This window comes from Dendrobates tinctorius, unplaced genomic scaffold (genome assembly GCF_039654945.1).
Source record: "Dendrobates tinctorius isolate UK_male_01 unplaced genomic scaffold, ASM3965494v1 ptg000027l, whole genome shotgun sequence".
Classification (NCBI taxonomy): domain Eukaryota; kingdom Metazoa; phylum Chordata; class Amphibia; order Anura; family Dendrobatidae; genus Dendrobates; species Dendrobates tinctorius.
The window spans coordinates 2,037,252-2,052,465 of NW_027361695.1; the positions used below are offsets into that span (position 1 = coordinate 2,037,252).

At 47.5% G+C, this 15,214-nt stretch overlaps 1 protein-coding gene across 1 annotated transcript in view; it reads right to left on the reverse strand.

Annotated features, from left to right (window-relative positions):
• Positions 1 to 15,214, reverse strand: part of CPNE9 (copine family member 9) — a 296,707-nt gene that overhangs the window by 21,458 nt on the left and 260,035 nt on the right. The gene's annotated exons all lie outside the window — the stretch shown is intronic.

Below are 15,214 nucleotides of genomic sequence, written 5' to 3' on the forward strand. Positions count from 1 at the left end.
ACTATTTGGGCGCATGGCAGAGCTCGGAAGGGAAGCAGCGCCATTTGACGTTTTTGGCTGGAATTGAGATCGGACACCATGTCGCGTTTGGAAAACCCCTGATGTACCAAAACAGTGGAAACCCCCCACAAATGACACCATTTTGGAAACTAGACCCCCTAAGGAACTTATCTAGATGTGTGGTGAGAACTTTGAACCCCCATGGGCTTCACAGAAGTTTATAACATAAAGCCATACAATTAAAAAATCATATTTTTTAAACAAAAATGATCTTTTCACCCTCAATTCTTATTTTTCCAAGGGTAACAGGACCCTAAAAGTTATTGTGCAATTTGTCCTGAGTACGCTGATACCCCACATGTGGGGGTAAACCACTATTTGGGCGCATGGCAGAGCTCGGAAGGGAAGCAGCGCCATTTGACGTTTTTGGCTGGAATTGAGATCGGACACCATGTCGCGTTTGGAAAACCCCTGATGTACCAAAACAGTGGAAACCCCCCACAAATGACACCATTTTGGAAACTAGACACCCTAAGGAACTTATCTAGATGTGTGGTGAGAACTTTGAACCCCCATGGGCTTCACAGAAGTTTATAACATAAAGCCATACAATTAAAAAATCATATTTTTTCCACAAAAATGATCTTTTCACCCTCAATTCTTATTTTTCCAAGGGTAACAGGACCCTAAAAGTTATTGTGCAATTTGTCCTGAGTACGCTGATACCCCACATGTGGGGGTAAACCACTATTTGGGGGCATGGCAGAGCTCGGAAGGGAAGCAGCGCCATTTGACGTTTTTGGCTGGAATTGAGATCGGACACCATGTCGCGTTTGGAAAACTCCTGATGTACCAAAACAGTGGAACCCCCCACAAATGACACCATTTTGGAAACTAGACCCCCTAAGGAACTTATCTAGATGTGTGGTGAGCACTTTGACCCCCCCAGTGCTTCACAGAAGTTTACAACGCCCGGGCGTGAAAATAAAAAATTCGTATTTTTTCCACAAACATGATCTTTTAGTCACCATTTTTTTATTTTCCCAAGGGTACCAGGAGAAATTGGACCCCAAAAGTTGTTGTCCAATTTGTCCTGAGTATGCTGATACCCCATATGTGGGAGAAAACTACTGTATGGGCACACGTCGGGGCTCGGAAGGGAAGTAGTGACGTTTTGGAATGCAGACTTTGATGGAATGGTCTGCGGGTGTGATATTGCCTTTGGAGAGCCCCTAATGTACCTAAACAGTGGAAACCCCCCACAAATGACACCATTTTGTAAACTAGACCCCCCAAGGAACTTATCTAGATGTGTGGTGAGCACTTTGACCCCCCCAGTGCTTCACAGAAGTTTACAACGCCCGGGCGTGAAAATAAAAAATTCGTATTTTTTCCACAAACATGATCTTTTAGTCACCATTTTTTTATTTTCCCAAGGGTACCAGGAGAAATTGGACCCCAAAAGTTGTTTTCCAATTTGTCCTGAGTACGCTGCTACCCCATATGTGGGAGAAAACTACTGTATGGGCACACGTCAGGGCTCGGAAGGGAAGTAGTGACGTTTTGGAATGCAGACTTTGATGGAATGGTCTGCGGGTGTCATGTTGCCTTTGGAGAGCCCCTAATGTACCTAAACAGTGGAAACCCCCCACAAATGACACCATTTTGTAAACTAGACCCCCCAAGGAACTTATCTAGATGTGTGGTGAGCACTTTGACCCCCCCAGTGCTTCACAGAAGTTTACAACGCCCGGGCGTGAAAATAAAAAATTCGTATTTTTTCCACAAACATGATCTTTTAGTCACCATTTTTTTTATTTTCCCAAGGGTACCAGGAGAAATTGGACCCCAAAAGTTGTTTTCCAATTTGTCCTGAGTACGCTGCTACCCCATATGTGGGAGAAAACTACTGTATGGGCACACGTCAGGGCTCGGAAGGGAAGTAGTGACGTTTTGGAATGCAGACTTTGATGGAATGGTCTGCGGGTGTCATGTTGCCTTTGGAGAGCCCCTAATGTACCTAAACAGTGGAAACCCCCCACAAATGACACCATTTTGTAAACTAGACCCCCCAAGGAACTTATCTAGATGTGTGGTGAGCACTTTGACCCCCCCAGTGCTTCACAGAAGTTTACAACGCCCGGGCGTGAAAATAAAAAATTCGTATTTTTTCCACAAACATGATCTTTTAGTCACCATTTTTTTTATTTTCCCAAGGGTACCAGGAGAAATTGGACCCCAAAAGTTGTTGTCCAATTTGTCCTGAGTACGCTGACACCCCATATGTGGGAGAAAACTACTGTATGGACACACGTCGGGGCTCGGAAGGGAAGCAGTGACGTTTTGGAACGCAGACTTTGATGGAATGGTCTGCGGTTGTCATGTGCGTTTGGAGAGCCCCTGATGTACCTAAACTATTGAAACTCCCCACAAGTGACCCCATTTTGGACACTAGACCCCCCACGGAACTTATCTAGATGTGTGGTGAGCACTTTGAACCCCCAAGTGCTTCACAGAAGTTTATAACACTCGGACGTGAAAATAAAAAAAATCATTTTTTTTCCACAAAAATGATATTTTTGCCCCCAATTTTTTATTTTCCTAAGGGTAACAGGAGAAATTGGACCCCAAAAATTGTTTTGCAATTTGTCCTGAGTAGGCTGATACCCTACATGAGGGGGTAAAACACTGTTTGGGCGCATAGCAGAGCTTGGAAGGGAAGGAGCACCATTTGACTTTTTCAACTCAGAATTGGCTGGAATTGAGATCAGACGCCATGTTGCATTTGGAGAGCCCCTGATGTGCCCAAACAGTGGAAACCCCCAATTCTAACTCCAACCCGAACCCCAACACGCCCCTAACCCTAGCCCTAACCCTAGCCCTAACCCTAACCCTAGCCCTAACCCTAACCCTAGCCCTAACCCTAACCTAACCCTACCCCAACACACCCCTAGCCCTAACCCTAGCCCTAACCCTAATGGAAAAATGGAAATAAATACATTTTTTTTATTTTATTATTTTTCCCTAACTAAAGGGGTGATAACGGGGGGTTTGATTTACTATTTATGGCGGTTTTTATGTTTGGCGGCTGTCGCACGCTAAAAGACGCTTTTTATTGTAAAAATAGTTTTTGCATCACCACATATTGAGAGCTATAATTTTTCCGTATTTTGACCCACCGAGTCATGTGAGGTCTTATTTTTTGCGGGACGAGTTGACGTTTTTATTGGTACCATTTTCGGGCACGTGAAATTTTTTGATCGCTTTTTATTCCGATTTTTGGGACGCAGAATGAACAAAAACCAGCGTTTCATGAATTTCTTTTGGGGGGGGTGCGTTTACACCGTTCCGCGTGCGGTAAAATTGATAAAGCGCTTTTATTCTTCGGGTCAGTACGGTTACAGCGATACCTCATTTAGGTCGTTTTTTTATGTTTTTGTCGGTTTTATGCAATGAAAACTATTTTATATAAAAAATAATTATTTTTGCATCGCTTTATTCTGCGAGTTATAACTTTTTTATTTTTTTGCTGATGATGCTGTGTGGCGGCTTGTTTTTTGCGGGACAAGATGACGTTTTCAGCGGTACCATGGATATTTATATGCGTCTTTTTGATCTCGCGTTATTGCACTTTTTGTTTGGCGGTATGATAATAAATCATTATTTTTTGCTTCGTTTTTTATTTTTATTTTTTAAGGGGTTCGCTAAAGGGGTTAACTAATGGGACAGTTTTATAGGGCGGGTCGTTACGGACGCGGCGATACCTAATATGTGTACATTTATTGTTTTTTTTTTTTATTATTTTAAAAAAATGAATTTATTGGGGAATATTTTTTTTTTTTTTTACTAATTTATTTGGCGATTTTTTTAAATTTATTTTTACACTTTTTTTTAAATTTTTTTTTACTTTATTACATAGTCCCAGGTGGGACATCACTGTCCTGTGACAGATCGCTGATCTGTCACATCACAGATCACTGTGACAGATCAGCAATCTGTCACAGGCAGTGCACAAGGCTTCCTCATGCCTGCGCTTTGCAGGCACTGAGGAAGCCAGCTTCCCCAGGCCCCCGAAGGCCCCCGTCGCCATCTTGGATTCGGGGGCCTGGAGGATAGGAGTCCCCCGCAGCAGCGCTGCACATTGCGCTGCCGTGGGGGGCTCAGGGAAGCACGGAGGGAGCCCCCTCCCTGCCGATGCTTCCCTTTAACTCCCGGTACACCGCGATCGCGTTTGATCGCGGTGTGCAAGGGGTTAATGTGTCGGGGGCGGTCCGTGACCGCCCCTGACACATTGTGCCGGGTGTCAGCTGTGATAATCAGCTGACACCCGGCCGCGATCAGCGGCGCTCACCACGTGGGCGCCGCTGATCGCGGTAGACGTACTATCCCGTCCCCGGTCATACGGGCCCGGGTACCGTGGACGGGATAGTACGTCTCATGTCAGGAAGGGGTTAAAGAGACACATGTGGAACATCAGGGTGAACGCAGAGAATAATGGCTGCGGAGGGTGAGATATCCACAGCTAATTCTATAGATTAGTATTATCATACAGAATTATATAATAATGTGTTATTAGTAGTATCAGGATCAGTAATGTAATGTATGTACACAGTGACTGCACCAGCAGAATAGTGAGTGCAGCTCTGGAGTATAATACAGGATGTAACTCAGGATCAGTAATGTGTGTACACAGTGACTGCACCAGCAGAATAGTGAGTGCAGCTCTGGAGTATAACACAGGATGTAACTCAGGATCAGTAATGTGTGTACACAGTGACTGCACCAGCAGAATAGTGAGTGCAGCTCTGGAGTATAACACAGGATGTAACTCAGGATCAGTAATGTGTGTACACAGTGACTGCACCAGCAGAATAGTGAGTGCAGCTCTGGAGTATAATACAGGATGTAACTCAGGATCAGTAATGTAATGTATGTACACAGTGACTGCACCAGCAGAATAGTGAGTGCAGCTCTGGAGTATAACACAGGATGTAACTCAGGATCAGTAATGTAATGTATGTACACAGTGACTGCACCAGCAGAATAGTGAGTGCAGCTCTGGAGTATAATACAGGATGTAACTCAGGATCAGTAATGTAATGTATGTACACAGTGACTGCACCAGCAGAATAGTGAGGGCAGCTCTGGGGCATAATACAGGATGTAACTCAGGATTAGTAATGCAATATATGTACACAGTGACTGCACCAGCAGAATAGTGAGGGCAGCTCTGCTCAGCTGCTGCTCATTGTGGTGATTGTGGGTGTGTTCCCTGCTGATCCTGCTGTGTGCTCCTGAGCTCCAGAGAACCAACACCTCTCCACCCAGGGACCTGCTCTCTCTCCTACCCAGGGAGAAGTGGGTTTTCTGGGATGAGTGAATGAGCCAAGTCCCAGGCTTCTGTTTCCCGGTCCAGGCCGGCGGGGAACAGAAGAAACCAGCAACCGGCCTGCACATCAGAGGATTCAGGGGTGAGACGCTCCACCAGGAGTCGCAGCAATGTGGCTCTTACTCCCCCCAAGTCTACAAAGACCCAGAGAAGCCGCAAGGCTTCCAACATGGAGGAGAAGCCTGCTAGCAGCGTGCAAGATGGCGGTCCTTCCGGAGGAAAGCTGAGTGCTCACGGAGGTAAGGCAGACCTCGCGGAGGAGGGTTGGGGGCCGCAGAAACCAAAGAAGTCTGTGTCCACCTATGCCTCCCGGGTCATGAGCCACCTCCGTGAGTATGAAGAGGCGAGTAAGACCATCAGGAGGCTCCGGGAGGAGCTGCGCTGCACAAGCGCCAAAGCAGCAGGTGCCTCCAGACCCAGGAAGACCCAACTCCAAGCGGACTTAAAGCAACTGAAGCTGGATATTAATGAGCTGGAGGTGAGGAAAGCATTCCTAAGAGAAAAAAGTGGACCATTTAAAGAAAAACTAATAAATGAGGACAGATTTAGAGAAATGGCTGATAACAGAGAGCAAAGGCAGAGGGGGCTGCAGCCTGAGAGCCAGGTGGATGATGATGATGACGATGAGAAGGATGATGACCAGCAGAAAGCACCACCTGGCAGCCTGCAAAGTCACCCGCAGGCCTCGTGCAGCAAGCTCTCTGCCGGACAGGCGACATTGGCATCTGGTCGCAGTTCTGTTGGCTCTGGGGAGGAGAGTGACAACAGCGGCCAGGGAGGGGCACTAATGGCGGAGATAAAGCTCCTGGAGTCCCCAGTGTCCCTTCAGAACTTCCATCTTGGTGATGATTTACTAGAGGAGGCACCTGGGGACCAGAAGAAAAAGACAAAGACCACCAAACCAAAGCTCTAGGAAGCTGTAAGATATGTATATGCCCCCCTCCCTCTAACCCCTGAGTCAGCTGCAGGGTCAGCTCGCTGCATAAGCCCGTAGCCCAGCCTGGGTTCTGCTGTGGATCCGCTGCAAAGGCGTGGGGAGAGTACAGAGCATGGTAGTGAGGCGCAGAGCTCTGTCTCTGCTTGTAGTAGCGGGGACGTAGCAGCAGGTGCATCAGCTGAGAGGCTGGACAGTGAGGGCGGCCCGGTGGCAGGCATACGGTTAGGCCTTGATACTGTGGTATGCTCCTCAGTGGGAGGGGGAGCGGCCCAGTGTCGGGGGCAGCTCCGGTAGCCTCGGTGCCCCTGAATGCTGTTGCCGCTCATCACTTAGTTGAGGAGCGGCCGCAGTGTGAGGGGGCTGTCGGGGCTGGGCGTTCCGATCCTCCCAAAATCCTGTTCTGCGTTGGCGCCGCTGGTCAGCAAGATCTTGATATGAAGGATCAGCGGCGCCTCACAGCGGCAAAAGATCATTGGCGCCTAATGAAGCAAAGAAACTTACCAACTGATGATGCGGAGGGCACCCGTAAGTCCAGGGGTGAGGTCGCCTCCAGTTCTGTGGAGGAGACTAAGCCCCTTGTGCCTGATGATGCGGAGGTCAAAATGTCACCCCCTGTTGTCACTGGTCCAACAGGAGAGAATGTGGTGGGAGGTGTGGATAAGGAAATTTCTTTGTCTAGTGGTGTGGTTGCTGGTTTGGTGGAGAGTGAGGGTGTTATGGAGGTGGGTAATAGTGACTGTTGGTGTGGTCATTGGTCCGGTTGCCCCCCCGGTGGTGGCAGTACCCGTTAGTAGTTATGCCGCTGTCACCTCCGGGGGAAATAGGGCGTCCTCCTCGTCTCTGGCCTCTGGGGACAGCATGTTGCAGCGGCGTCTCCTGGAGGCTCTAAAGAAGGGGGAGAGATTACTAATGGTAGAGGGTCGAGAGGATGATCTATCCTTCTGGATAGAGAGGCATGGCCTCAGGGCCTTCCGAGAGCAAAATGGGGGAAATACAGTGTGGTCCCTTCCGACAGCCGGGCCAGGTAGTGTGCGTAAGAATGTGGTCCGTCTTCAGTGGAGGGGCAGTGATGCGTCTCCTCCAAGGTCTAAGGTTGTGGAGCTCCTGCTGAATATGGGCTTCAAGGCTATTGACATCTACGCCTTGATACATCCCTATTCCACGCCTGAGTTTGATGTCAGCTTTGTTCGGCCAGAGGGGCTTGAGCTCTTCTGGTCGAATTATGAGTTGGCAAAAAATGAGCCCGGCTGGCGAGACTTTGCCATCCAGGCAGTGTCTCGCCAAAATCAAGTCAAGAAAGTGACCGTGATGACTTGTAACGAGTCGCTTTCTTGTTATGACATTATGACGTGGCTTGGCAGATATGGAGAAGTGGTGGAGATTCCAAAGAAAAACCGCGATGAGTATGGTATCTGGTCAGGGGCCTGGACGTTTATGGTAAAACTTAAGCGTTCAGATGGTACGGTTGCCCACATTCCATCATCTGCCTTCCTGGGTAGGGATCGTATCCAGGTCTTCTACCAGGGCAACCGAGGCTCTGTCACAAGTGCGGCGACCCCACACACTTCAGTGCAAACTGCACTGTGCAGAAATGTGCATTGTGTGGGGATATCGGCCATCTTGCTGCATCTTGTGTGGAGATTAGGTGCCACCTGTGTGGTGACTTAGGTCACCCATTCAGCCATTATCCTCGCTCCTTCGCTAATGCAGTTGTGACCCCGGTGGGAGAAAGCCATGAGGCTGATTCTGCTGGGGAAGGGACTAGCAGGAGTGAGGGAGCTGAGGGGGCCAAGGAGGAAAAGCAATAAAAAGACACCTGCCCAGCTGAGGCGTCTAGACAAGCGCAGACAGGAGAGGGAGCTGGGCAAGCCCCGGGCTACTGCGGTGACCCCGGTCCTGGATGCCAGTCTTGCTGCTGAGGCCCCGAGGGATGATGAGTTGGATGAGGAGGTCAGGAGGATCCACAGGGAGGAAACTGCCACTGATTCCGAATCCTCCCATTATGAAAGTATGGATGAGGATAATAGGCAGTGGCTAGAGGACAAGCGTAACCTCAGCACCAAAAAGAAGAGAAAGAAAGGAGATAAAACATCTTCTCCCGCTCTGACCAAGGTACCTAAGGAAGGAAAAACTGACTCCCCTCTGGCTGGTCTTTCTAACCGGTTCCAAGCCCTTGAGAATATCTCTTCCTCTGAGGAGGAAGCTGAGGGTGAGGTTCCGGCTTCAGCGGAGCTTACAGGGGGTGCAGAGTCTCCTTCTTCTGGGAATGTAAGGTCCCTGGAGGGAGGGACTGGCCCGGAGTCCGGAGACGAGGACGACATAAAGAAAATTCACATGGGAATGGACACCTCTGTGTCATTAAAGAGGGGGAAGGATTCCTCCTCTGAGGCAGAGGATAAGGGGAGTGGGAAGAAGAAAGCCATCTAACTCAATCACCAATGATGGCGGTACCCACTCCTTTGTCGCTGGCGTCCATTAATGTCGCCAGTATAAAGTCAAATACATCCAGATTTGCGGCCTTTGATTTTCTCAGCCGTGTTGAAGCTGACATTTTCTTTTTGCAAGAAACCAGACTGCCAAACATGGCACATGTGTTCAAAGCCAAAAGGGAGACTTGGGCCCTCCTATTGGTCTCTTGCGGCCGAGCCGTATAGCGGAGTGGCGGTCCTTTTTACCGCACCGGTGGAATGCCGACGGGTTATTGAGTTAGAAATGTGGAGGTGCCTGATCTTAGATGTCCTCATGAAGGGACTAGAGCTCAGGCTCATTAACATCTATGGTCCCCAATCTAAGTGGGACCGGAAGTGTCTCTTTATGAGGATCAAGCCCTACCTTTTTATAAGTCGGCAGGTTGTCTTTGGAGGGGACTTCAATACTGTCACGAGGCTCCGAGATAGAGGAGGTTCCAGAGACAAGCTGACTTATGATAATGTCGCCCTTAATTGTATGGCTAGTGAGGCTCGCCTGGTGGATGTCCACATTCGGCACACCCTAGGCCATGAGGGGTTCACCTATCATAGAGGTAACTGTAGGTCCAGGATAGATAGGAAGCTGTCTCTTCAGCAGTGTCTGTTGTTGAGGTGGAGTTCTCCGACCACTGCTTAATTTTGTTTTCTCTGAATGTTACAGAGACCCTCCGGATGGGAAGAGGCTTTTGGAGGCTCAATTCGTCTCTCTTGGAAGAAGCGGACATAAGACAGTCCTTTGAGGATTTTCTTCAGAGCCAGGTACCCTTACTGGATCTTTGTAGTAGTAAGTCAGAGTGGTGGGAGATGTTCAAAAAAAGGGTTGCGAGACTTTTCCGCCAGCTCTCGAGCCTCAGGGGACTGAACAGGTACCGCCTGTATCAGGGTCTGAGGAGGAAACTCGAGCATCTTGTCTCAACTGGAGGTAGCCGCGAGGAGATCTCCAGAGTGAAATCTTTGCTCATGAGGTGTCAGTACGATAGACACGCATCTTTGGTTTTTGAGAGGGATTACAGGTTGTACCGCTCACTCGACCCTTACAGAAACTGCAAGATGTCAGTGAATAGTAAAGCGGTTACAGGACTGGTTGACACTACGGGGTCCCTGAGGCGATCCAGATCAGGGATCCTGGAGGTTGTCAGATCCTTCTACTCGCACCTCTTGGGGAAGAGGGATCTTGATTGGGATGAGATGTCGGCTTTTCTGGCTGAAGCCGTTCCCGAACCAGGGGTAGACCCCTCTCTTGACATTTTGACAGAGATGATCAGGGAAGAGGAAGTTAAGTTGGCGATTGAAGGGCTTGCCCAAAAAAAAAAAATCGCCCGGTCCAGATGGCTTAACATCTGAGTTCTATAAGACCTTTAAGGACGCTTTGGTTCCCCTCTTGACTGAGGTATTCAATGAGTGCCTTTCCTCGGGCACTCTGCCAGAGTCAATGAGGAGGTCTGCCCTGATCATCTTGTCAAAGGGTAAGGACCCATCATGCATTGAGAATTGGCGTCCCATAGCGCTTCTCAATGCAGACAGGAAGGTTCTGTCAAAGGTGCTGTTTAATCGGCTGGTGAAATTTGCACCCCGACTCCTTTCGGAGGCCCAGCATTGCTCTGTTCCAGGTTGCAGCACATTTAGTGCTGTGCTTGGTGTCCAGGAGGCGGTGGAGCAGGGTAGGGCTGGTCACTGGAAGGGGTACATGCTGTCACTGGACCAGGCAAAAGCATTTGATCGGGTTAATCACGAGTACCTCTGGTCTGTCCTTCTGAGATATGGCCTGCCGGGGGGGGGGGTTTGATTGGCTTAAAACCTTGTACGGTGGGGCAGAGAGTTTCCCGCTTGTGAACGGTTGGATTGGCAGCTCTTTTGAAGTTGGATCTGGTGTTCGCCAGGGTTGTCCCTTGGGCCCGCTGCTGTACGTGTTCGCGATTGACCCACTTCTTAGGAGGGTGGAGCGTGGACCGTTGGCCGGGATCGGGATGGACCGGGCAGCATCAGAGGTCACTGTTTTTGTCCTCTCAGGAGGAGGCAGGCTGGCTGATGTCAGAGGTAGGTCGCTACTCGGAGGCATCTGGGTCCAAGATCAACCGGGATAAGTGTGAGAGTCTCTGGCGGAGGAGATCCTGGTTTTGATATCCTGGACACCCTTCCTGGACCCAAAGTCTCTGCAAAAGTCCTTGGCATCGAATTTGGCCAGGGGGCTTACCCCAAACAAAATTGGAACAGCAGGCTGGAGATCGCTACTCAGAAGGTGAATCAATGGAAGGGTTGGTCTTTGACCCTCAGGGAAAGGGTAAACCTGATCAAAACTTACCTGCTCCCTTTACTGATTTATGTGGGCAGTGTGTGCATCTTGCCGGAGTCTCTCTGGACTCGGGTCTACAGTTTGTTCTTCCAACTGTTATGGGGGAATAGACTGAACCTGGTCAAGAGGGAGGTTACTTACCGTACGAGGAGACTAGGAGGGTTGGATATGGTCAACCCTGTGGTACTCCTTGTGGATACTTTCATTAAGATCAATATTGCAAACCTATGGAAAGAGAGGGCTCCTCCGTGGGTATTCTCCTGTAGGGGATGGTTTCAGCCTTTCTTCCAGGAATGGACACTGCATGGACATTTTCCGGCTTATGCTACCTTGGTTCTGAAGGTAATTCGCCGGTGGGGTCTGGGAATGTTGGAGATTAGGACTCTGCCAAGTAAACTCGTTGACAATAGGGTTCTGTTGACCCATTTCCAGAGGCCTCTGGTGCTCAGGGATTGCCCAAGTCGGGATCTTGAGGTGAGTTTGCATCTTTTGAATTCTATCAGGATCCCCTCGAAGTTTTGGGACTTGGCTTGGCGCTGCTTCCATGGGAAACTGTGTGTGAGAGACAATCTGAAGTGTAGGAGCTCTGAGGACAGGAACTGTCCTCGGGAGCATTGTGGTACCGTGCTGGAAAGCATGGAACATTTCCTGATTCATTGTCCCTTCAACACAGAGGTGTAAAACAGGGTGGGCGCCTCCATTGGCTGGTCTCGGCTGGCCGGTCTCTCCTATGCGGAATGGACCTATGGAGCATTCGGAGACCTTGGTGGCCGGGACCGCTGCACCTTATTTCTAGTTAGCGCAGTGGTTAGGTATCACACGTGGAACGCACGGTGCTTAGTATCGACGCAACGGAAAATCCTCCCAGTGGACGATGTGTTTAGGACCATACTCGGTGACCTGGTGAAGGTGCGCTCTCTGGAGTATGGGAGACTGGGCACACGTAGGGCCGCTCTCCTCTGGAGGGGCTTTTCTTTTAGTGTGCCCTAGTCTGGTCATCTCCTTTCCTGGTGGTGGGCTGCTGCTGACACTGTAGATTTTTGTTTTGTGATCGGTATACCGTGATGTAGGGCTGCAGGCGCCGAACTTTGGCTTTGTGATTTGTGGGTATTATGGTATTGTAGTGTTTCTGTATATATTGTATATAGGGATTTGGGTGTAGGCGTTAGGTTGGGTGGTGGGAAAAGGGGGGATGTGGGTTTATCTTGTGGGACTATGGGACACTGGGGTGTTTGGGGAAACACTGGCACTGCCTGATCTGGCCTATGGACATTGGACATGGACCGAGGCATGAGACGCAGGACCAGCTCTCAGGTCAGTGCGGGGGTTGGGAATGGTGGGCTTGAGTGTGGGGTGTTTAGTTTAGTCTTGTATATATTAGTATAGTTTGGTTATTTCATATATATATTTAAAAAAAAAAAATGTTTATGTATATATTTATGTCGGCCTTTGCTTATTTTATTGTTTGTTATTAGTTTGTTTGGTGGCCGGACCAGAAGGTGTAAGTTATTATTGGTTATTATTCTGTATATATGTATAATATGTGTGAGAGGAGGGAATGAGCGGCTGGACCAGTGTTCAGTATACGGATTATTTTCTGACTGATATTCCTGTTATGTTTCTGTTATTATTATTGTTATGTTTTTCATTTTTATAATAAAAGATCTACAGAATGTAACTCAGGATCAGTAATGTAATGTATGTACACAGTGACTGCACCAGCAGAATAGTGAGTGCAGCTCTGGGGTATAATACAGGATGTAACTCAGGATCAGTAATGTAATGTATGTACACAGTGACTGCACCAGCAGAATAGTGAGTGCAGCTCTGGGGTATAATACAGGATGTAACTCAGGATCAGTAATGTAATGTATGTATACAGTGAGTGCAACTCTGGAGTATAATACAGGATGCAACTCAGGATCAGTAATGTAATGTATGTACACATTGACTGCACCAGCAGAATAGTGAGTGCAGCTCTGGAGTATAATACAGGATGCAACTCAGGATCAGTAATGTAATGTATGTACACAGTGACTGCACCAGCAGAATAGTGAGTGCAGCTCTGGAGTATAATACAGGATGCAACTCAGGATCAGTAATGTATGTACACAGTGACTGCACCAGCAGAATAGTGAGTGCAGCTCTGGAGTATAATACAGGATGTAACTCAGGATCAGTAATGTAATGTATGTACACAGTAACTACACCAGCAGAATAGTGAGTGCAGCTCTGGGGTATAATAAAGGATGTAACTCAGGATCAGTACAGGATCAGTAATGTAATGTATGTACACAGTGACTGCACCAGTAGAATAGTGAGTGCAGCTCTGGAGTATAATACAGGATGTAACTCAGGATCAGTAGTGTAATGTATGTACACAGTAACTGCACCAGCAGAATAGTAAGTGCAGCTCTGGAGTAAAATACAGGAGGTAACTCAGGATCAGTACAGGATCAGTAATGTAATGTATGTACACAGTGACTGCACCAGCAGAATAGTGAGTGCAGCTCTGGAGTATAATACAGGATGTAACTCAGGATCAGTAATGCAATGTATGTACACAGTGACTGCACCATCAGAATAGTGAGTGCAGCTCTGGAGTATAATACAGGAGGAAATCAGGATCAGTAATGTATGTATACTGTGACTGCACCAGCAGAATAGTGAGTGCAGCTCTGGAGTATAATACAGGAGGTAAATCAGGATCAGTAATGTATATACACAGTGACTGCACCAGCAGAATAGTGAGTGCAGTTTTGGAGTATAATACAGGAGGTAACTCAGGATGAGTAATGTATGTACACAGTGACTGCACCAGAATAGTGAGTGCAGCTCTGGGGTATCGTATAGGATAATATTTTATGTATAACTGTGCACATGCATGGACATACCCTTTTACTGTTCCTAGACAAGCTGTAATCTAATCAAGGGACAGTTTCAAACCAGCTGACAGCGGGAGACCCTTTTAATTAGTCCGGTTATTATTCTATGTATTGGATGGATGAACTGGAGCACTGAATTCTCCATGTAAACGCTTCAGTATCTGTGTATCAGGAGTTCGCAGTGTATCGGGCTGCGGGATGAGACGGGGATAATACGTTTAGCTTCGGTGCACAGACTCCTGTACTGATGGAAAATAATGAGATACGAGCTGATTAATCCCTTCATCTTTCACTTTGCTCAGATTAAACATTCAGATAATGCTTTCATCAGTATCCGGAGCGCGTCCCTTGTGTCAATAACACGATCAATGTCATCAGCTCTCACATGTCTTTAATAGAAAGTAACTCACTGGATGGGAATTCATTTAAATGAGAAAGAGTGCAGGCAGGGTCCCTCCAGTAGGGGGTGCAGTTTCAAGTAATATGGTATTAATACATGTTCATGCCTGTAATCACCACTAGAAGGAGCTCTCCACACACAATGTTATTATGGAGCTCTATGTATAAACAGTATAGAGTCAGCTACCCCTAGTGGTGGCTTCAGGCAGCCAGAATTTTATTATTTTCATTTTTCATGTATGCAGCTCCAAGCTCGATAAATATGTAATAAAATTAATCAACACATAATTTTCTACTGTTACAAAAAATAACAAATTGGAATAATAGAAAAAATAATAATTCAGATATAATTACAGTTACCCCCAGTCCTAGTGCCCACTCTTATGGTTTAGAAAGCTGAGATATTGGGATCCGTATGCTGTGGCCTGCATGTACACTGTACAACTGTATATCTGACCACAAGGAGTCTGTGAATATGGTCATTATCTGTCCCTGACTAATGGAGGTGAGCTGTGACATCACCTGTTGTGAATGGTGGATCCTGTGTTATCTACTGTATATAGAGGTGATATCAGTCATTGTACAGGAGGAGGAGGTGAGCTGTGACATCACCTATTGTGAATGGTGGATCCTGTAGTATCTACTGTATACAGAGGTGTTATCAGTCATTGTAAGGGAGGAGGAGGAGGAGGAGGTGAGCTGTGACATCGTGGGTTTATATATATATATATATATATATATATATATATATATATATATATATATATTGCTCATTTGATGTCACAATCTCTTTTAGACAAAGTTTAAGGATCAGACTTAAAAAGTTGTCGCTGCAGCAAGAAG